Source organism: Hypanus sabinus, chromosome 14, assembly GCF_030144855.1.
Source record: "Hypanus sabinus isolate sHypSab1 chromosome 14, sHypSab1.hap1, whole genome shotgun sequence".
Taxonomy (NCBI): domain Eukaryota; kingdom Metazoa; phylum Chordata; class Chondrichthyes; order Myliobatiformes; family Dasyatidae; genus Hypanus; species Hypanus sabinus.
In genome coordinates, this window is record NC_082719.1 from 74,946,715 (window position 1) to 74,969,239 (window position 22,525).

General features: G+C 42.3%; 1 long non-coding RNA gene across 3 annotated transcripts in view; it reads left to right on the forward strand.

The window, feature by feature from the left end:
* The first annotated feature begins 291 nt into the window (after positions 1-291).
* The window catches only part of LOC132404880 (uncharacterized), a 32,962-nt gene continuing 10,728 nt past the window's right edge, over positions 292-22,525 (forward strand). The window contains exons 1-4 of one of the 3 annotated variants that reach the window (XR_009515696.1): positions 292-431; positions 13,651-14,118; positions 15,649-15,736; positions 16,140-16,367. This is a non-coding gene — a long non-coding RNA (uncharacterized LOC132404880). Of the gene's footprint in view, positions 432-13,650; positions 14,119-15,642; positions 15,737-16,139; positions 16,368-22,525 lie in introns of all 3 variants that reach the window. The other 2 variants (XR_009515697.1, XR_009515695.1) reach the window with 2 other exon arrangements.

The following is a 22,525-nucleotide window of genomic DNA, read 5'->3' on the forward strand; positions in this document are numbered from 1 at the left end:
GAGCATAGTGGTTAGTGCAATACTATTACAGTGCCACAAACCTGGGTTCAATTCCACTGCTGGCTGGAAGGACCTTGTACATTCCCTCGTGAATGTACAGATTTCTTCCGTGTTCTCCAGTTTCCTCCCAGAATCCAAAGGCATATGAGTTAGTAGGTTAATTAATCACCTGTGTGTAATTAGTTGGTGTATGTTCATTGGTCTAGAAGAGACCGTTACTGTGCTGTAGCTATAAACAAATAAATAATTACACCTGAAAACCTTCAGTGCGTTTTGCACTTTGATCTGTATCTTACTTTGTTCCACAGATTTTCAAACAGCTACATCATAAGTAATTTCTGTAAATGCTGGCTGGAGAATTCCAGTCAATGCAATTACACATTAGGGTGACCAGTTATCCAGGGTTTAATTGTGTAAAAGTCACCAATATGGTAAGTGCTTAAAGTTTATTACCTCTTTGTCTCTCAGGCCTTTAGAATCAATAGCACGAGGTTTTACCTTGCAGTTTAGACAATAGACAAGACCTCTTTGCTGTTAATATGCACTTCAGGTTGTCATTATTGTTTATTTGTTTCCTGGATGTGAGCTCCGCTGGCAAGGCCAGCAGTTGCTGTTCATTTCCAATTACCCTCGACAAGTTGGAAGTGAGCTGCTGCAGTCTTTTGAATGGAGAAAAATACACAGACTGAATGCTGCCAGGATCAAGACTCATTTCAATGAGCCCTGAAGTATTTCTGCAGACTTTTAGCTCTTTTGTACTCCTTTCCTACCTTGAAGTACTGTTAAAGTCCACCCACGCCACCCCCCCCCCATTGATTTTATGTCTTTGCCTACGATCAACTTTCTAGAGTCTCCATTTTTCCACTAATTAATGATGGAACAGAAAGGGCAACGAAGCAGAGAACAACAGCATGCAGATGAGCTGTTTACACTGATTAATTTTCATTGGCATTCAGTTCTCTGACAAGCACACTGAGCAGCTGTTGCTGCAAGAGAAAGTCATGTGTCAAGTATTACCTGACAATCTTTGAACCTGAATGTTGAATTTAGGATTCAACATTTAGCAAGGGTTCGCTTCAGGCTAAGTGAGGTTATTGGAAATTTATTATTTAAGATTCCTGGTCACTTCAAAGTGCCAGACACATCAGCACTTAAGAAAATCATTCATTACACCGTTTCACTCAGTGCCTCAAACTACATTCAAACTTCTGTATGTTAAAACCTAGAAGTATCCTCTGTTAAAATTACACAAGGCATTTTTTTTGTTATTTTGAGAGAGATCCTGAAATTTAAAAAAAAATGTAGAAGAATACCACAGCCATATGCACACACAACAACCTCTCCCAGACAGCAGACTGATTCTAATCCAGCATTTTGGAATCTTTGTGTGTACCTGCATGGGTCTCCAACAACTTGGCTGGAGATCTCATCCAAAAGACAGCTGGCTGAAAACTGAGAATTAAAAATTGATTTGACGCAATGCTGCCGCTTTTAATCATGAGATGGTTGAGCACAGCAGTAAAGACCTGCCAACCTACTAATCTCATTAAGACTATAAGACATTGGAGCATAATTAGGCCATTTAACCCATTGAGTCTGCTCCACCATTCCATCATGGCTGATTTATTATCCCTCTCAACTCAATTCTCCTGCTTTCTCTCTGTAACCTTTGACACCTTTAATAATCAAAAACCTATCAAACTCTGCTTTAAATATACCCAGCAGCTTGGCCTCCACAGTTGTCAGTGGCAATGAATTCCTCAGATTCACCACCCTCTGGCTAAAGGAATTCCTCCTCATCTCTGTCTAAATGGATGTCCCTGTATTCTGAGGCTGTATCTTCTGGACTTAGACCCTCCACATCCACTCTATCAAGATCTTTCACCATCAATGAGGTCACCCTCATTCTTTTGAATTCTAGTAAATACAGGCCCTGAGCCATCAAATATTCTTCATGTGACATGCCATTCAAGCCTGGAATCATTTTCATAAACCTTCTTTGAACCGTCTCCAGTTACATCACATTCTGTTGAAATTACTTACAATACTCCACCAGAGGCCTCACCAGTGCTTAATGAAGTTTCAACATTACACCCTTCCTTTTATATTCTAGTCATCTTGAAATGAATGCTAGCATCACATTTGCTATTCTCACCACAGATTCAACTTGCAAATTAACCTTTAGAGAATGCTGCACGAGGACTCCCAAGTCCCTGCGCAATTCTGTTATTTATATTTTCTTTCCACTTAGTAAGTTGTCAACCCTTTCATTTCTTCTACCAAAATCTATGACAATATACTCCTAACACTATATTCCATCTACCATTTATTTGCCCATTCACCTATCTACGTCCTTCTGTAGCCTCTTTACTTCCTCAAAACTACATGCCCCTCCACCTATCTTCAGATCAAAGGTTCAAGGTTCAAAGGTCAAATTTAATGTCAGGGAATGTATACAACATACATCCTGAAATGCTTTTTCTTCACAAACCTCCACAAAAACAGAGAAGTGCCCCAAAGAATGAATGACAGTTAAGTGTGAGAACCCCAAAGTCCCCCCAGCTCCCCCCTCCCCGTGCATAAGCAGCAGCGAACAACAATCCCCTCCCCCACCAGCAAAAAAACACGCATCGGTACCATCACCGAGCCCAAGCGTGTGGTAAGCAATAGCAAAGACATAGACCAAAGCTACCCCAAACGCTTCGCATTTCATCCAAAGGAGAATCGGTTAACGTTGTGTAGTTGCATTTTCAGATGTCAAAGGCCACCTGAAAATGCAACTACATGACATTAACCAATTCTCCTTTGTCTATCCTGATAGAGCCAGTATGTGTTGTGAAGAACATTGCAGAATTTCTTCCTACTGGCAAGGCTTCTGCACAAATAAGGTTTTCCAAGTGGCGGATGCTTTAACATGCAAACTCTTGGAAAACACCATATCTGGGAGACTAGGCAGAGACAATGAGAAGATGGCAGATGAATTAAAGTAATGTTGCATTGATCATTCCTACAGGGAACACAAATGACATCCCAGAAATAGCTGTGTAAGGAATTGAAAGTGTGAGAGCAATTTGGGAACATTGCGATTGAAAGAGCAGTTACATTTTTATTATAGGACATTGCTGGAGTTACTGTGTATAGTGTCAGTCCCCTTAGGAAGAACGTTAATGGATTATACACAATTCAGAGGAAGTTTCCTAAATTAATGCCTGGAAAGGAAAGGTCAGTTTATGAGGAAAGGTTTAATCGGATATGCTTATATATATCGGAGTTTAATAAAGTGGGGGAAGTCCTGACTGAAAAATAGAAGTTTTACTATGGTCTTCTAAGACTTCTGAAAAGTTATGGCAGGTAGGATCTAGAGGTAGTTTGTTTTGTGGAAAATGAAAACCTGTGTATCACTTTGTGGGGAAAGAATAGGTGTTGCTTATTTATGATATTAAAAAGACAACTTTTTTTTGTTCTGAGGGTTTAGAGAGTTTGGGATTTTCTTCTGAAAGTGTGGTGGAAGCAAAGTATATGGATCTTTTTTTTAGCAAAGTTAGATAAGCAAGAGGTGGGAGATTACCTTGAGTAGAGGGGAAAAGAAAGTTGAGATTACAATCACATCAACCATGCTCTTATTCAAGTCAAGTCAAGTCGCTTTTTATTGTCATTTCAACCATAAACTGCTGATACATTACACAGTAAAAACAAAATAATGTTCCTCCAGGACCCTGGTGCTACATTGAACAACACAAAACTACACTAGACTGTGTGAGACAGCACAAGGCTACACTAGACTATGTAAAACAACATAAAAACTGCACTAGACTACAGAAGTGAACAGCACTACATAAAGTGCACAAAACAGTGCAGGGCAGTACAATAATTAATAAACAAGACAATAGGCACAGTAGAGGACAAATTTCAATATAATAATAAATGATGTAGATGTCAGTCTAGACTCTGGGTATTGAGGAAACTTGGGGGAAGAAACTGTTGCACAGTCTTGTCGTGACAGCCCGAATGCTTTGGTGCCTTTTGCCAGATGGCAGGAGGGAGAAGAGTTTGTGTGACGGGTGAGTGGGGTCCTTCACAATGCTGTTTGCTTTGCGGATGCAGCATGTGGTGTAAATGTCTGTATTGGCAGGAAGAGAGACCCCGATGATCTTCTCAGCTGACCTCACTATCCACTGCAGAGTCTTGCGATCCGAGATGGTGCAATTCCCAAACCAGGCAGTGACACAGCTGCTCAGGATGCTCTCGATACATCCTCTGTAGAATGTGCTGAGGATGGGGGGGGGGGGGGGGTGCGGACTTTTCTCAGCCTTCGCAGAAAGTAGGGATGCTGCTGGGCTTTCTTAGCTATGGAGCTAGTGTTGAGAGACCAGTTGAGATTCTCCACCAGGTAAACACCAAGAAATTTGGTGCTCTTAATGATCTCAACAGAGGAGCCATCAAGGTTCAATGGAGAGTGGTCACTCCATGCTCTCCTGAAATCAACAACCATCTCTTTTGTTTTGTTCACATTCAAAGACAGGATTCTGGCTCTGCATCAGTCTGTTAGCTACTGCACCTCCTCTCTGTATGCTGGCTTGTCGTTCTTGCTGATGAGACCCACCATGGTCGTGTCATCAGAGAACTTGATGATGTGATTCAAGCTGTGTATTATTGCCCAGTCTTGGGTCAGCACAGTGAACAGCAATGGACTGAGCACACAGCCCTGGGGGGCCCCCGTGCTCAGTGCGATTGTGTTGGAGAAGCTGCCTCCGATCTGGACTGACTGAGGTCTCCCAGTCAGGAAGTCTAGGATCCAGTTGCAGAGGGAGGTGTTCAGGCCCAGTAGGCTCAGCTTTCCAATCAGTTTCTGAGGAATGATTGTGTTGAATGCTGAACTGAAGTCTACGAACAGCATTTGAATGTATGTGTCTTTTTTGTCCGGATGGGTTAGGGCCAGGTGGAGGGTGATGGCAATGGCGTCATCTGTTGAGCGGTTGGGACGATACATGAACTGCAAGGGGTCCAGTGAGGGGGGTAGCAGGGTCTTGATGTGCCTCATGACGAGCCTCTTGTGAGAGCAACGGGATGGTAGTCATTGAGGGAGGACACTGAAGACTTCTTCGGCATGGAGACGATGGTGGCAGCCTTGAAGCACGTTGGAATGACATCACTGCTCAGGGAGATGTTGAAGATGTCCATGAGAACATATGCCAGCTGGTTTGCACACCCTCTGAGCACTCTGCCAGGAATATTGTCTAGTACAGCAGCCTTCCGTGGGTTGACCCTACATAGAGTTTTCCTCACATCGGCCATGGTGAGACACAGCACCTGGTCATTGGGAGGAGGAGTGGTCTTCCTCGCCACCATGTCATTTTCCACCTCAAAACAAGCGTAGAAGTTGTTCAATGCATCTGGGAGGGAGGCATCACCTGCACAGTCAGGTGATGTTGTCCTTTAGTTGGTGATGTCCTGGATGCCCTTCCACATGCACCGTGTGTCACCGCTGTCCTGGAAGTGGCTGTAGATTCGCTGGGCATGTGCACACTTTGCCTCTCTGATGGCCTGGGACAGTTTGGCCCTTACTATTGTTAGGGCTGCCTTGTCACCTGCTCTGAAGGCGGATGCACCTCTGTGGTCATCCATGGCTTCTGGTTGGAGCATGTAGTGATGGTCTTGGACACAGTGATGTCATTGATGCACTTGATGATGTAGCTGGTCACTGATGCCGGGTACTCCTCTAAGCTGCTGGAGTCGCCATCAGTTGCAGCCTCCCTGAACATGTGCCAGTCAGTGTTCTCAAAGCAGTCTTGAAGAGCAGAGATGGCTCCTGCTGGCCAAGTTTTCACCTGCTTCTGAACTGGTCTGGAGCACCTGACAAGCAGTCTGTATGCTGGGATTAACATATAAGAGATGTAGTCTGAGTAACCACAGTGGGGGGCAGGGCTCCACCTAGTACGTGTCAGGGATGTTTGTGTAAACCAGGTCCAACACGTTCACCCCTCTTGTTGCAAAGTCCACATGCTGATGGAACTTGGGGAGCACTGACTTGAGGTTTGTGTGGTTAAAATCTCCGGCGACAATACACAGTCCATCAGGGTGTGTGTTCTGTAGCTCACCAATAGCCGATCAGCTCACAGAGCGCCTCCTTAGCATTAGCACTGGGGGGAATGTACCCTCTGACTATAAGGACAGTGAGGCATACAATGTGGCCTATCCTGCTCATATTTATTTAACTGGGAAGGTCAGCTTTTGTTGAGAGCTGATTAAACGGAAGAGCAAAAGAGCTGTCAGCAGGCAGCCTCATCCACTCAGGTTCAATTCTCCCATACGTACCTCAGTGAAAGCAATACTTCAGATTAGACAATAAGATCATGACATAGGAGCAGAATTAGGCCATCAAGTCTGCTCTGCTATTTTGCTCATGGCTGATCCATTTCCCTCTTAACCCCATTCTCCTGCCATCTTCCCATAACCTTTTTATGCCCAGACTCATCAAGAATCTATCAACACCCACTTTAAATATACCCAGTGACTTGGTCTCCACAGTCATCTGTGGCAATGAATTCTGGCTAAAGGAATTCCTTCTCATCTCCGTTCTAAATGGACAACCCTCTATTCTGAGTTTGTGCCCTCTGCTTCTTGGCTCACCCACTCTCCAGATCCATTCTACCTAACATTTGGTAGGCTTCAATGAGATGCCCTTCATTCTTCTAAATTCCAGTGAGTACAGGCCCAGAGCCAATGTCCCCTCCAACTTTTAGTAGCCAGTATGTGCAAAAATCTTATGTTGTGCAATTTTTTTTCCTGTGACAGAAGTATGTGTGCACTGAATGTACACATGGCACAGTTTATGTACGTTTACAAAATATTTGACATAAAACTGCACAGAATATCAACAAAATAACATACATATTTAAGTCACTTAGTTATTTTTTTCTCTCTCCTGTCTTTGGCATTTACCCATTCTTTGTAAACTCTATCTAGACGAATAGAACTTCCATCCAATTGGTAGCTTTTGATTCTCATTAACATATCCAAATGACATTCACCTAAACAGTTTCTCAGCTTGTTTCTGCGTTGACTCATTAGGCTAAAACCTCTCTCACAGTCCACACTAGACGCAAGAAAGGTTCCTCCCAATGTCCATCAACTGTATAAGGTTGCAAAACTGTTCATTTTGAAGTACAAATGCCACCATTTGAACAAAGTTTGAAATCACTTTGGATTTAATTTTTTCTTGCACAGAAATTTTGAAATATTAAATTGTCTATTGCAGTATTTTCATTACAGTTATTCATTTTAACAGCTAACAACACACTGTCAATAAGAAATTTGATCTCCCCTGCGTTTGATCGTTTTCACTCTTGCGCGTCTGTACTCAACCATAACATGTGTAGCACTCCTGTAATGGTTAATGACGGGTTCTGTTGACTGAGCTTTTGTACACTGTCCAAATATGATTTACTTGTCAAATATCACTTCAAAAAGTCAAGTTTCCAAATATCATCCCATTTCTTTCCACTAGCAAATTCTCCAGCAACTTTCACATCACAACAATACAAACAGATAACTCCAGATTCCAAATCATACATAAATATTTCTCATAGCTGAACGTTCAGGACCACATGGGCTTTCAGTGTAGCAGTTTCTACTATATTGTTAAGACATTCAACTTTAAACAAATTTGCAGTTTTTTTGTGCTTCACATCCTTAGCTTCTTTTGAATTTGACGTAATGAATTGATAACTTTTTTCAATAAAAACTTAGTAAGCTATCTACAGGATTTGAAATAGATCTTTGTAAACTTTACGATATGAACGCTGTCTGCCAAAGATGCCAAAGCTACATCATGATGTAGCTGTACAAACCGGAACAGGAAAGGTGAGGTGATGTAAATTAGTGACGTGCATTGTGGTATTTGAAAAACTAACAGAAATGTTTAGCTAAAAGATTATTTTCAATAAGTATAAATATTAATTACTACATTATTTTAGATAACTAACCTTTAGTGCGCACATTAATTTCCTTTGTGCGCTGGTTGAAAAACGTGTGCACGCGCATAAGCACACAGCTGAGAGGGAAAATAGCCCAGAGCTATCATACATTCCTCATACAAAAAGCTTTTCATTCCTGGAATCAATTGCATGAACTTCCTTTGAACCCTCTCCAATGCCATCACAGCTTTTTTTAGATAATGCGCCCAGGACTGCTTACAATACTCCAAATGAGGTTTCACTACCTCCCCTTCCACCTTCCATCATTTGCAGAAGTAGCTGGGGGAAATAAATGGAAAAAGGTGTCCCCCTTTCACAGCAAGAAGGGAGACATACAAAACACTTGCTGATTTACAGTTTTAAAAGTTTGTCACGCTGCTTTTTTCCCAAGTTCTCTGACCATAGAATTGGCAACAAACTGTCTTGCACTAATGAGAGAGAAAAAGAGTGCAATTCACCGAGAACAGAGCCTTCAACAGCTGAGATCCGCTGTTCCTGATGTTCCGTTCCCTCCCACAATGCTTCAATCAGCTGCTCTAGCTTGGAATCAGCCCAACCATAGGGATGCAAAATCTCGGAACCCTGAAGGCGTACTTGTTTTCTAGGCCGTATCCTTAGGATTTTGAAAAGCAGGCAGTCGTGAGTTCCTGGGAGCGGGTGCCACCACCAGAAGCACCCAAAGTGTGAGCCGAACTCCAGGTCAGGGTCTTCTACAGAACCTTGTGATGCACCATCAATAACTCTCGAAGACTGGAAGTGAACAATAGGCTTTTATTAACAGGGAAAAGGGAGCACAACATCTTGAAGACTGAGGGAGGAGCAGTGCCCCAATCGCCTTTATACAGGGGTCTGTGGGAGGAGCCACAGGAGCAGTCAGCAGAGGGGCATGTCCAGACAGGTATATGTAGTTTACCACACCCTGTCCACCCTGAAAAGTGAAGAAAAGAGATTTCAAAGGTGGAAATTAAGCTGTTTTCATAGATGAACTGGAAGGAGTTGCTACTGAGTGTCATTGTAACTCTGTCTCATTAGTCTTCCTGTGTATTGAAATCCCCATGACTACTGTAACATTGCACTTTGATATATATTTCCTATCTCCCTTTGTAACTTTTGAGCCCACATCCTGGCTACTGCTCAGAGGCTTGTATGTAACTCCCATCAAGATCTTTGTACCTCTGCAGTTCCTTAACTCTACCGACAAGAATTCTATGTCTTCTGATCCTATGTCATCACTTTCTAAAGATTTGATTTCATTTTTAGCTAACAGAACCACCTGACATCTTCTGCCTATCTGACTGTCCTTTTAATACAATGTGTATCCTTGGATGAAACGCTCCCAATTATAATCTTCTTTCAGTCACAACTCATTGATGCTCACAACATCATATCTGCCAATTTCTAATTCACTACAAGTTCATCTACTTTATTCTGTATACTGCATGCATTGACATATAATACCTTCAGTGCTGTATTTGTCACCCTTTTCAATTTTGTTACACTGCAACTCATCCCACTGGCTGCAATTTTGCCCGATCTTCTTCCTGTCGTTGTCGGTCTCACTAAACACTGTTTCTGATTGTCTACCAACTGCCCCATCCTCAGCCCATCCACCTGCAAAATTAGTTTAAATTAGATATCTGCATTTCTTTGCAAACTTCCTCATTGAAATCTGCCACCCACCACAACCACAGAACAGCCACCTTAGATTAGAGCAGGGCAAGGACTATATTGCCTCGAAATGCATCAAAAAATTTAATGTCTCGAGTACTAACTAGTGTTGGCCTCATTGTGCACCAATGCACCATGTGGCATGCATTTAAGATAACAAGTATGCTTAGCAGGTGTCCTGGCAGAACGAGTGATGATGTTGGTGCACAGGAGAGGCACAGGTGAGAACCCGCATGTGATGAGAAAGAAATGGGCATGTTGGTGTGACAAAGCAGATCACCAGGGTAGTGCAATGATGACTTTACTCTCTGGAATCCTTGTATAGCCTCATTGTCCGAACAGAATAATATAAAAGTGAATCAAAGAATACAACATTTACACCATTGAAGGAGGGCATTCTGCTTGCCCGTCAGAAAAGAGCTGTGCAATATACCAGCAATTTTCATGGCCTAGCAAGTCAGCTGGGCACCCAGACACAGTTTGAAGATGGTGAAGTTTCTGCCTCTATCACCCTTTCAGACCGCTGAATTCCAGATCCCCTTCACCCCCGCTTTACGCATTTCTTTCATTGTGCTCCTACGCAAGGCTAACCATGTGGCTGGAACTTGGCTGGTGGATGGCTGTGGAGGCTAAGTCATTGGGTGTATTTAAAGCAGAGGTTAATAGGTTCATGATTAGAAAGGGTGTTAAAGGAGAAAGCAGGAGAATGGGGTTCAAAGGAAAAAAATAGATCAGCCATGGCTGAATAGTGGAGTAGGCTCAATGGGCCAAATGAACTAATTTTGCTCCTACGTTTTATGGTCTTACAGTCTATAAGATTTTGCTTCCTACTGTGCCATCAAATGTACCACCTACGGTGGTATTTCAAGAGGAATGGCAGAATGGTAGTAAGTGGAAAAGAAGAAATTTGTCTTCTCAAGAAAGCACAGCAGGTTTATGGTCCATAAAGCCACTGCCAACATCCCCACATTGCTCTTTGGATACCCTAGTGATCCAGTAGAGGGCAGATGGCAGGGCCAGATCCCATGAGACCATGAAGCCCTTTTGCACATTGCTATCCATAACCATTATGATCTCTGTCTGGGTTTGCAAGGGAGCTTTCTAAACTACAGGTTTAGAAGTTGAATGGTAGCAGTCTGGTCTGAAATCATAAAAAGATTTCCAAATATCCAAGCAGATTTAGCCACAACTTCCATCATGAAAATGAATGGCTCAACACTGTCTTGAAGGGAATGAGTAATCATGCAATCAGTTATTTTGTATTTAATGATTGTAATAAATTTAGACCAATTTGTTTTCACTTTGACACAAGTCTTTCTGTTGATCTGTGTCAAAAAAGACAAACTAAATCCACTGTGATGCAATGTTGTAAAATCATAAAACATGAAAACTTCCTAAGTGGGTGAATACCTTTTATAGGTACTATACTTTCACCTTGACTAGATTCTTGTCTCTGTTCACCCACCTCTGAAATTATTGACTCTTTAATGCACCCTAAGCCATCTTTCCTCAATTTCCCAATCCCCGCTTTAAATTCATGCCATTCAAAATCTTCCTGCCAATATCGTAATTTGTATGATGTCATCTATCCCTCACCTCTGAGGTTGCTGACCTACATGAACTCTAGTTAAGTGAATCCTCAGCTCTTATCCTGTGTTCAAATCCCTCTCCACTTTTATCACCATTTTCCTCCAAATCCAGTGAGCCTCTAAAGTTATCTCAAACTGCTGATTTCTGATCCTGAGCAACTTCATGGTACAGCATTCACCTCAAAATATCTGAAGCATCAAAAGCCTTTGCTTCTCCTTTCCATAGTATCTATCCTTACATAATTAAACACTCTTGAAAACACACCCCTTTGACCAAGCTGATGCACCATCAATAACTCACTCTGAGACGTAAGGCGAGATATCGGCTTTTATTGACTGAAGAAGGAACCAGCAGTGAGTGACCATCATATTACATCCTGGAGAATGAGGCAGAGGATTAGACCTGAATCGCCTTTATACAGGGGCCTGTGGGAGGAGCCACAGGAGCAGTCAGCAGGGGGTGTGTCCAGACAGGCACACGTAGTTCACCACATTCACCCCCCCTTTGTTTGAAAGAGTCCCCATGTGGCGAAGTTTCTTACAGGTCAAGTCTATCAGGTGGTTGAACCTGTCGCTGCGATCTACGTAGCACCGGCTGTGATTGCACCGATGCCGGCGACATTGGTGATTGCACAGGAGACGGAGGTTGTGCTGGTTCCAGCTCATGCATGTGCGAGGCACCTGGTATATAAGTGTCATGAGGAGTCCATGTAGGGCCTGGTGAGCGCGGTCTCACCCCGGGTACAGGGTTCATAGTTACCGGAGAGTGTTCAGGGTAGTGGTCTGCTGCACCTGCGGGCGCCAGGTCGCGGATGGAGGCCGTGTCCTCCTGCCCATCAAGTAAGACCACGTAAGCATACTGGGGGTTCGCATGCAGAAGGTGAACCCTCTCGACCAGCGGGGAGTATTTATTGCTCCTCACATGTTTCCGGAGCAGCCCTGAATCGCCTTTATACAGGGGCCTGTGGGAGGAGCCACAGGAGCAGTCAGCAGGGGGTGTGTCCAGACAGGCACACGTAGTTCACCACACAAGCTTTTGACTGTCTGCGCTTTATACAGATTGATGAAAAATTCAGCTTAAGAAAATGTTAGTGAAAGATCTCAGGACATTTTGTTTTGCTTGCAGTTTGAAGTGTTCTGTTGCTGAGTTGTTTTAAACTTAAAAGTTTAGTTGTAAAGTAAAAACTGTTCAATAACACTGGAGTTTGCATTATCTCATGTAATACAATAAGAGGTATTGTTAATTGTGGCTTTCCAGTTATAACTCTGGAGGACCACTACAATCGATACGACTGTTGTTGGGAGAATCTCAAAGGACAATGAGAAGGCACATAGGAGTGAGATAAGTTGGTTAGTGGAGTGGTGTCTCAACAACAACTTTGCATTGAACATTAGCAAGAGCAACGTATAGATTGTGCACTTCAGGAAGGGGAAGTTGGGAAAGCTCCTTGTTGAGCGGTCAGCAGTAGGAATGTGTTCAACTTCAAGGTCCTGGATGATGAGCATCAATCCTGGGCCTAACACACGCAGTTATGAAGAAGGCATACTATTGGCTCTAATTCATTAAGAGATTGAGGAGATTTGGTATCTCTCCAGACTCTAGCAAATTTGTACAGTGAAGAGCATTCGGACAGGTTGTATCACTTCCTGGTACAGATGCTACAATGTGCAGGACTGAAAGAGGCTGCAGAGGTTTGTAGATGCACCCAGCTCCAGCATGAGTACAACCTTTTCCACCATCAAAGACATCTTCATAAGGCTGTGCCTCAACAAGTTGGCAACTATCATTCAGGACCCTCATCATCCGGGGCATGCCCTCTTCTCATTACAACTATCGGGGACGAGGCACAGGAACCTGAAGATCCACACTCAATGTCTACCATCAGATTTCCTGTATCTCTTCCAAACTATTTATTTATTGTCTATTTATTTGTAACTTTTAAGAATTTTTGTCTTCAACTCTATTACTGCCACAGAACAACACATTTCATAAGATCATAAGATATAGGAGCAGAATTAGGTCATTTGGCCCATCAAATCTGCTCTGTCATTTCATCATGGCTGAAACACTTTCCCTCTCTGTCCTAGTCTCCTACCTTCTCCCTGTATCCCTTCACACAATGACTAATCAAGAGTCTATCAAACTCTGCCTTAAACATACCCAGTGATTTGACCTACACAGCCAACTGTGGCAAAGAATTCCACAGATTCGCCACTCTCCAGCTAAAGAAATTCCACCTTATCTCCTTTCTAAGAAGACATCCCTCTACTCTGAGGCAGTGTCCTCTGGTCTTAGACTCCCCCAGCATAAAAAGCATCATAAGACCATAAGACATAGAAACAGAATTGGGCCATTCAGCCCATTGAGTATGCTGTGCTATTCAATCATGGTTGATTCCTTTTTCTCCCTTCCTCAGATCCATTCTCCGAACTTCTCCTTCAACCTTTCATGCCATGACTAATCAAGAACCTATCAATCTCTGCCTTAAATACACCCAACAACCTGGTCTCCACAGCTGCCTGTGGTAACAAATTCCACAGATTTACCACCATCTGGCTAAAGAAATTTCTCTGGATTTCCAAGAATTTCCAAATCTTTCACAATAGTTCTGTATAAGCTCATAACACTCAGGACCACAAAGAATTATTCATTTCTCCTACAAGTTCTGAATATCAATATTTACTCTTGAAACAGAAAAACCTTGAAAATATGGAAGGAGATAGAAGACGATTTTATTATTATGGAATTATTGAAGCATAACATTGCTGATGGAATCGCTGAAGCTTTGCTTATTGGGAGATATTTTCTACTTTTCATTATTCAAAATCACAAAATATGTCAACGATAAACCAAAGGTATCTAATTAAAAAGTAGAAAAAAACAGGTATGAGGAAAGTTTTAAGTTTGTTGCTAATTATTGCATTATTTTGATTCATTATATTATGTCATGCAGTGCATTTGGATTATCAATTCTTCTAGCAATTGGTTTTCCAGAGCAAGACATCTTTATTAGCTGCTACATTTTCTGTATCTCCTAGAGACCATTTCCTACAGAATTTACATTAAAAAAAATTAATAGAGTGGATTCCAGTTAACTGGAAAACATCAAGTCAGTACATTCTGGTCCAATTAAGCGGCTGCCCTAGTAGCCGAAGTTTCTTGGAAATGGGAAAAGGTATAAAAAAGACAAGCTGAGTAACAAATTATGTATTTAAGTGAATAAGTTAGAACACTACCAATACCTCTACAGTACTACAAATCTGTGTATTGTTTCCAAATAGTTATCAACCTCCGCCATGTTCTTTTGATTGACTGAAAATGAATGAAATCAGCACAAACACCTAGCACACATTATGGAACATCCTCCAAATCTTCATTTCCATTGTAACATTCAAGATGATTTTTGACACCTTCATAATTCCTAACTTGTTAAAGTAATGACATTGTTTCATAATCACTCCCAGCCATTTCTGCCATCTCCACGCCCGAATGTTTAAAATTGTGGCGAGCAAAGAGGTTCTGAATTGTCTTAATGCTCATTTTCCATCAATGCTGAGTGGAAAAAAAATCACTGCTTTTTGAACGCAATCACAGATAGCTGTGCACGAGGCTCATGCCAGTTAGAAGCTGTTTAGCAACAGTGACCTGCCCCAATTAAGAGGCAAAGTGTCCCAAATAAATGAAGGGAATCCCTTGTCACAGTTCTGTCGAGGCATTGGTAGGTTTCAATTTTATTCTGTATTTCTTTTAAATACATAAATTGTCTTTAAGTCTGTCCCAATTATCCCATGGCCCTATTAACTGGAATCCACAGTACTCCAATAACATCAAACGTAATTCACTGATACACTAGAAAAATCCTGCTCTACAATTCTTAAGACTAACATTTAAGAAAAATCTTCAAATCAAAAAATTGATTCTTCACAATGGCTGTGTGCCATCTATGCTTCTAAATCTGATGAAGGATCTTGGCCTGAAATGTCAACTGTTATTTTCTTCTCTAGATACTGCCTCACCTGCTGATTTCCTCCATTTTGTATACGTTTTGCTCTGAATTTCAATCAACTCCAGAATCTTCTGTGTTTATGCTTTTTAATTACTGTCCAAGAGAGAGAAAGGAGTAAAAATGCAAATCACAAACACATAGCATATACAAAAACAAATACTGTGTACTTCAGAATCCTGTCAGAATACTGCACAGTGTCTGTTTCCCATATGCAAATTTCATGTATATTCTTTTTTTAAGTGAGTGAAAATAAGCTAGCAACCATATTCAATAGAAATTCCACCCATCTGGAAACTAGATATGTCCTTATCAGCTACAGACTGTGCAAGTGTGTCAAACATTTTCCCAGTACTGGACCGATTTCTAATGATCTGTTCACCGTGATTTTTATTTTATTTGGAGTTACAGCATGGAACAGACCATTCCAGATGACTGAGCCCAGCAACACACCAATGTTAACCTTACCCAATCACAGGATCCATCAACCTACTAACTGGTACGTCTTTGGACTGTGGGAGGTAAATGGAACACTCACATGTTCATGGGAAGAACATATAAAGTTTCTTGCAGAGGATGCAAGAGTTGAACCCTGAAGCCCCAAGCTGTAATAGCGTCACACTAATGGCTAAGTTACCGTGGCACCCTATTGTGATCACTGAGAGTAATGAACCTGCAACCTCAAACCAACAAGGAGGAAATCCTGACAGCAGATCAGTAAAAACATATCATTAAAGGGCATTCAGAATGATGATGGGGCTTTCCTCTTCTCGTGTTATATACAGTTTTTATTGATTATCGGCTCTGATACAGAATTACTTTATCCTTCAAAGGTTTCAAAAGTAAACTTAATGTCAGAAAAATGTATACAAGATACATCCTGAAATTCTTTTTCTTCACAGCCATCCATGTAAACAGAGGAGTGCCCCAAAGAATGAATGACAGTTACATGTTTGAATTCCAAAGCCCCCCCAAACTACCCCCTCGCAAGCACAAGCAGCAGCAAAGCCACAATCCCCCACCCCTGACCAGCAAAAGAAGCATCGGCGGCCCCCACCGAGCACTCAAGCATGCAGCAAAGCATCAACGAAGACCCAGATGCAGTACCCCAAAGACGACTCCTTCACCTGGTAATTTGACATACCACAAGCTCTTTCTCTCCCTAATAAGGGAAAAAGAGGTGCCTCCATTTCACAGCAAGAGGGGAGACATAACAAACAACTCGTTGATTTACAATGTTAAAAGTCCATTAAGTCACTTTTTCCAAGCTCTGTGCCCGAAGAACTCAGGTCTCTGGGCTCTCAGCCAGCAGCCAGCTCACTGCTTTCGATCTTCCATCACCCACAGCACACTGATTACCCGCAGAGGCACCGGCCTCGAGTCCGAAGACAAACTAATTGTATTCCTACATTTGTATAGGATCAATATTGTGATCTATTCAAGAGTGACACTCCAACACATGGGGACCACACATAGCAGGGGAATCAGAGCATGATCACATACGGAGGAAGGGAAGTGGGTGACGGTGAGAGTTGATTGTGGTTGCCAGATACATGAGTCCCAGTGCTTCTCCTGCAGCAGGCAACTGACAACAGGAAATTTGCAAGTCCTGCTTTAGCACAACAATCTGAGTGAAAGCCATTCTAATAATCTTTACACAACACACATAAAATGCTGGTGGAACACAGCAGGCCAGGCAGCATCTATAAGGAGAAGCACTGTCGATGTTTTGGGCCGAGACCCTTCGTCAGGACTCACTAAAAGGAGAGATACTAAGAGATTTGAAAGTAGTGGGGGGAGGGGGAAATGCGAAATGATAGGAGAAGACCGGAGGGGGTGGGATGAAGCTAAGAGCTGGAAAGGTGATTGGCGAAAGTGATACAGAGCTGGAGAAGGGAAAGGATCATGGGATGGGATGCCTTTTGGGAGAAAGAAAGTGGGGGGAAAGCACCAGAGGGCGATGGAGAACAGGCAGAGTGATGGGCAGAGAGAGAGAAAGAAAAAACAACTAAATATGTCAGGGATGGGGTAAGAAGGGGAGGAGGGGCATTAACAGAAATTAGAGAAGTCAATGTTCATGCCATCAGGTTGGAGGCTACCCAGCCAGTATATAAGGTGTTGTTCCTCCAACCTGAGTTTGGATTCATTTTGACAGCGGAGGAGGCCATGATTAGACATATCAGAATGGGAAAAGGATGTGGAATTACCTTGTCCTCACCTACCACCCCACCAGCTTCTAGGTCCAATGTATAATTCTCCGTAACTTCCACCACCTCCAACGGGATCCCACTACCCAGCACATTTTTCCCTTCACCCATCTTTCTGCTTTCCACAGTGATCGCTCCCTACGTGACTCCCTTGTCCACTCGTCCTCCCCATCCATTCCCACCAATCACCCTCCTGGCACTTATCCTTGTAAACGGAACAAGTGCTACACCTGTCTTTACACTTCCTCTCTCACCACCATTCAGGGCCCCAGACAGTCCTTCCAGGTGAGGCGACACTTCACCTGTGAGTCAGCTGGTGTGGTATACTGCATCCGGTGCTCCCGGTATGGCCTTTTATATATTGGTGAGACCCGACACAGACTGGGAGACCGTTTCGCTGAACAACTACGTTCGGTCCGCCAGAGAAAGCAGGATCTCTCAGTAGCCACACATTTTAATTCCACGTCCCATTCCCATTCTGATATGTCTATCCATGGCCTCCTCTATTGTCAAAATGAATCCAAACTCAGGTTGGAGGAACAACACCTTATATACCGGCTGGGTAGCCTCCAACCTGATGGCATGAACATTGATTTCTCTAACTTCCGTTAATGCTCCTCCTCCCCTTCTTACCCCATCCCTGATATATTTAGTTGTTTTTTTCTCTCTCTCTGCCCATCACTCTGCCTGTTCTCCATCTCCCTCTGGTGCTTCCCCCGCCCCTTTCTTTCTCCCAAGGCCTCCCGTCCCATGATCCTTTCCCTTCTCCAGCTCTGTATTACTTTCACCAATCACCTTTCCAGCTCTTGGCTTCATCCCATCCCCTCTGGTCTTCTCCTATCATTTTGCATTCCCCCCTCCCCCCACTACCTTCAAATCTCTTAGTATTTTCAGTTAGTCCTGACGAAGGGTCTCGGCCCGAAACATCAACAGTGCTTCTCTCTATAAATGCTGCCTGGCCTGCTGTGTTCCTGCAGCATTTTATGTGTGTTGTTTGAATTTACAGCATCTGCAGATTTCCTCGTGTTTGCTCTAATAATCTTTAAATGTCTTTATCATTTTTTGACCGCATATTTGCATTATAACAAGATACAGCACTTCTTAATGCACTAAACCATTATGGGAATCATATATTGGTCTCTAAGTAACAGCCAAGATGTGGGTTTGAGATTGCAGAGGGATCTGGAAAATGCATGTAATAAGGGTAATGATGCAATTGTAATGAGGGACTTCAATATGCAAGGGAATTGGGGAAATCAGGTAGGTGTCAGATTGCAAGAGAGGGAATTCATTGACTGCCTACAGATAGCTTTTTAAAGCAGCTTGTGCTTGAGTCTTCTCAAGGAAAAGCGACCTGAGATTGGGTGTTGTCTAATAACCCAGATCTTATTAGGGAGGTTTACATAAAGAAACCATTAGGAGGCAGTGATCATAATATGATTAAATTCATCTGCAGTTTGAGATGGAGAAGCACAAGTCACATGTAACAGTTTTGTAATGGAATAAAGGGAATTACAGAGGTGTGAGAGAGGAGCTTGCCCAGGTGGTTTGGAGGGGAATACTAGGGGTGGGGATGACAGTAGGGCAGAGATGGCTGAAGTTTCTGAGAATAGTCACAGGGCATAGGATAGATATGTCCCACAGAGGAAGAAGTTCTCAAATGGCAAAGGTAGGCAACCGTGGCTGACAAGGGAAGTTAAGGACTGCATAAATGCCAAGGAAAAAGACATATAAAGTAGCAAAAATGAATGGGAAGTTGGTTGATTGGGAAGTTTTAAAAATCCTACAAAAAGCAATTAAAAAAAACTATAAGATTGGAAAAGATGAAATACGAGGGCAAACTTGCTGATAATATAAATCAGGATATGAGAAGATTTTTTCAGTTATATAAAGAATAAAAGGGAGGTGAGAGTTGATTTTGGACCACTGGAAAATGATGCTGGTGAGGTAGTAATGGGGGGGACAAAGAAATGGCAGATTAACTTAATAAGTACCTTGCTTCAGTCTTTACTATGGAAGACACCAGCTGTATGCCAGCAGTCTGTGAGTGTCAGGAAGCAGGAGTGAGTGTCATTGCTATTACAAAGGAAAAAGTACAAGGCAAACTGAAAGATTTTAAGGTGGATACGTCACGTGTACCAGATGGACCACATCCCAGAGTCCTGAGAGAGGTTGCTGAAGAGATAACAGATGCATTGGTCATGATCTTTCAAGAATCACCTGATTCTGCCATGGTTCCAGAGAGATGGGAAATTGCAAGTGTCACTCCACTCTTTATGAAGGAAGGAAGAAAAAAGAGTGGAAATTATAGGCCAATTAGTCTAACTCCAGTGGTTGGGAAAATGTTGGAGCCTGTTATTAAGGACTATTATTTGGGGTACTTGGAGACTAACGATAAAGCAAAGTCATCATGGTTTCTGTGAAGGGAAATCTTGCCTGACACATCTGCTGGAATTCTTCGAAGAAGTAACGAAGCAGGGTGGACAAAGGGAAGGTAGTGGATGTCATTTACTTAGATTTGTGAAGGCATTTGATAAGGTGCCTCACATGAGGCTGATTAACAAGACTACGGTGTCATAGGAAATATACTGGCATGGATAGAGTAATGGCTGACAGGCAGGAGATGGCAGTGGGAATAAAGGGGGCCTTTTCTGGTTGGCTGCCAGTGACTTCTGGAGTTCCCCAGGGGTCAGTATTGGGACCGCTACTTTTCACATTGTTTGTCAGTGATTTAGAAAGTGGCATTGATGGCTTTGTGGCAAAGTTTGCAGATGATACGAAGATTGGTGGAGGAGTAGGTGGTGCTGAGGAAGTAATGTGTTTGCAGCAGGACTTAGACAAATTGGAAAAATGGGCAAAAAAGAGGCTGATGGAATACAGTTTTGGGAAATGTATGATAATGCACTTGCTAAAAGGAACAATAGTGCAGACTATTATCTAAATGGGGAGAAAATTTAAACGACAGAGATGCAAAGGGAATTAGGAGTCCTCGTGCAAGACTCTCAGCAGATTAATTCACAGGTTGTGTCTGTGGTAAAGAATGCAAATGCAATGTTGGCATTTATTTCAAGGGGAATAGAATATGAAAACAAGGATTCTGGTCAGACGCCACTTGGAGTACTGTGCTCAGTTCTGGTCGCCTCACTACAGGAAGGATGTGGAAGCCATAGAAAGGATATAGAGGAGATTTACAAGGATGTTATCTGGATTGGGGAGCATGCCTTATGAGAATAGGTTGAGTGAACTTGGCCTTCTCTCCTTGGAGCGACGAAGGATGAGGGGTGACCTGATAGAGCTGTATAAAATGATGAGAGGCATTGATCATGTGGATAGTTAGAGGCTTTTTCCCAGGGCTGAAATGGTTGCCACAAGAGGACACAGGTTTAAGGTGCTGAGGAGTAGGTACCAAGGAGACATCAGGGGTAAGTTTTTCACTCAGAGTGGTGAGTGCGTGGAATGGGCTGCCAGCAATGGTGGTGAAGGCAGATACAATCAGGTCTTCTAAGAGACTTTTAGATAGGTACATGGAGCTTAGTAAAACAGAGGGCTAAAGGTTAGCCTAGTAATTTCTAAGGTAGGGACATGTTCGTATCTATGTTTCTAAGGAGATACTGCTGAAGCTTTATAAGACACTAGTTAAGCCACACTTGGAGAATTGTTATCAGCTTTGGGACACTTATCTCAGAAAGGATGTATTGTCTGAGTACTTTTTCCTTATTGTTATGAATGATATATTCGATACATTTGTTTTGCACTGTATTAATCTCCATTTTGTTGATTTTTTTGTAGTTGTACTGTAGAAACGCTTAAAAAATTAATAAAAAAAAAAGAAAGGATGTATTGTCATTGGATGGAGTCCAGAGGAGGTTCACGAGGAATGAAGAAGTTAACATATGAGGAGCAGTTGGCACCTTTGGGACTGCACTCACTAGAAATTAGAAGAGTGTGTGGGAACTCATTGAAACCTACCAAATGTTGGAAGAGCTCGATAAGGTGGATGTGGAAAGAATGTTTCCACTGGTGGGGGTATCCAGAACTAGAGGGCACAGCTTCAAGATAAAACAGAAGTAAGGAGGATTTTTTTAGCCAACAAGTGCTGAATCTGTGGAATGCTCCGCCACAGTTTGCAGTTGAAGCCTATTCCATGGGTAGTTGATAGATTCCTGATTGGTCGGAGCATCAAGGGAGATGGTGAGAGGGCAGGTGCGTGGGGTTGAATGAGATCCAGGATCAGCCACGATGAAATGGCAGAGCGGACTCAATGGGGTGAGTTCTGCTCCTATGCCTTATGGTCTAAATATCACTCAAGTACGACCATAATACATAGATATTCAATCGGTTATTTTGCCTGAAGTTTCTAGTTTTCCTCATGCATCACACACTTGCAGCCAAAAAATTATACATTGCAGTACCAGGAAATCAAAAGATGAATACTATTGGCATGAGTTATGTGAATCAATTCAAATTACATGTTATTTAAAATTCGATAGATTAGAATCTAATCCCAAACAGTTATTTCTAAAGCAGAAAACAATTTCTAAAAGCAATGTAAGTGAATATAAAGGCACATCATTATTTGTGCAAATATTTAAAAGTTAAATGATTAATCATAGTTTCATGTTAAAATAATTGCAACTACACCTGACAGCATCGAAACCCTGGACAATAAGCAGACAAATCGTCCGAAACCCCAGTGTATTTGTGTTTCATTTGCATGTTGGGGAATAGCTTAATCTTTGCCGTGTGTGTGTGTTTTTTTCATTTCCTCTTGATGAACTGATTGAGATTTGATGTAAGATGCATCAGTGTCCATTGTTCCGCCCTTCTCAAAACTCAGCTCTGATTCCATGTCACTTCCAATAGCTGCTCTACATGGATGACAGCTTTGTTGGAAAAAATATAAGCAGAATGACAAATGAAGAATTTTAGAAGTATAAAGTTCATTCCTTTGTGATATCACCTCAACATGGTACATTGCTATATGACAGTAATAGTTAGGTAAGTGGTGGGGCCCATTGGGTACTAAAAAGAAGATGTATAGTATTAATGAGACAGGATGCAGTCATTGTATTAGGTGCACC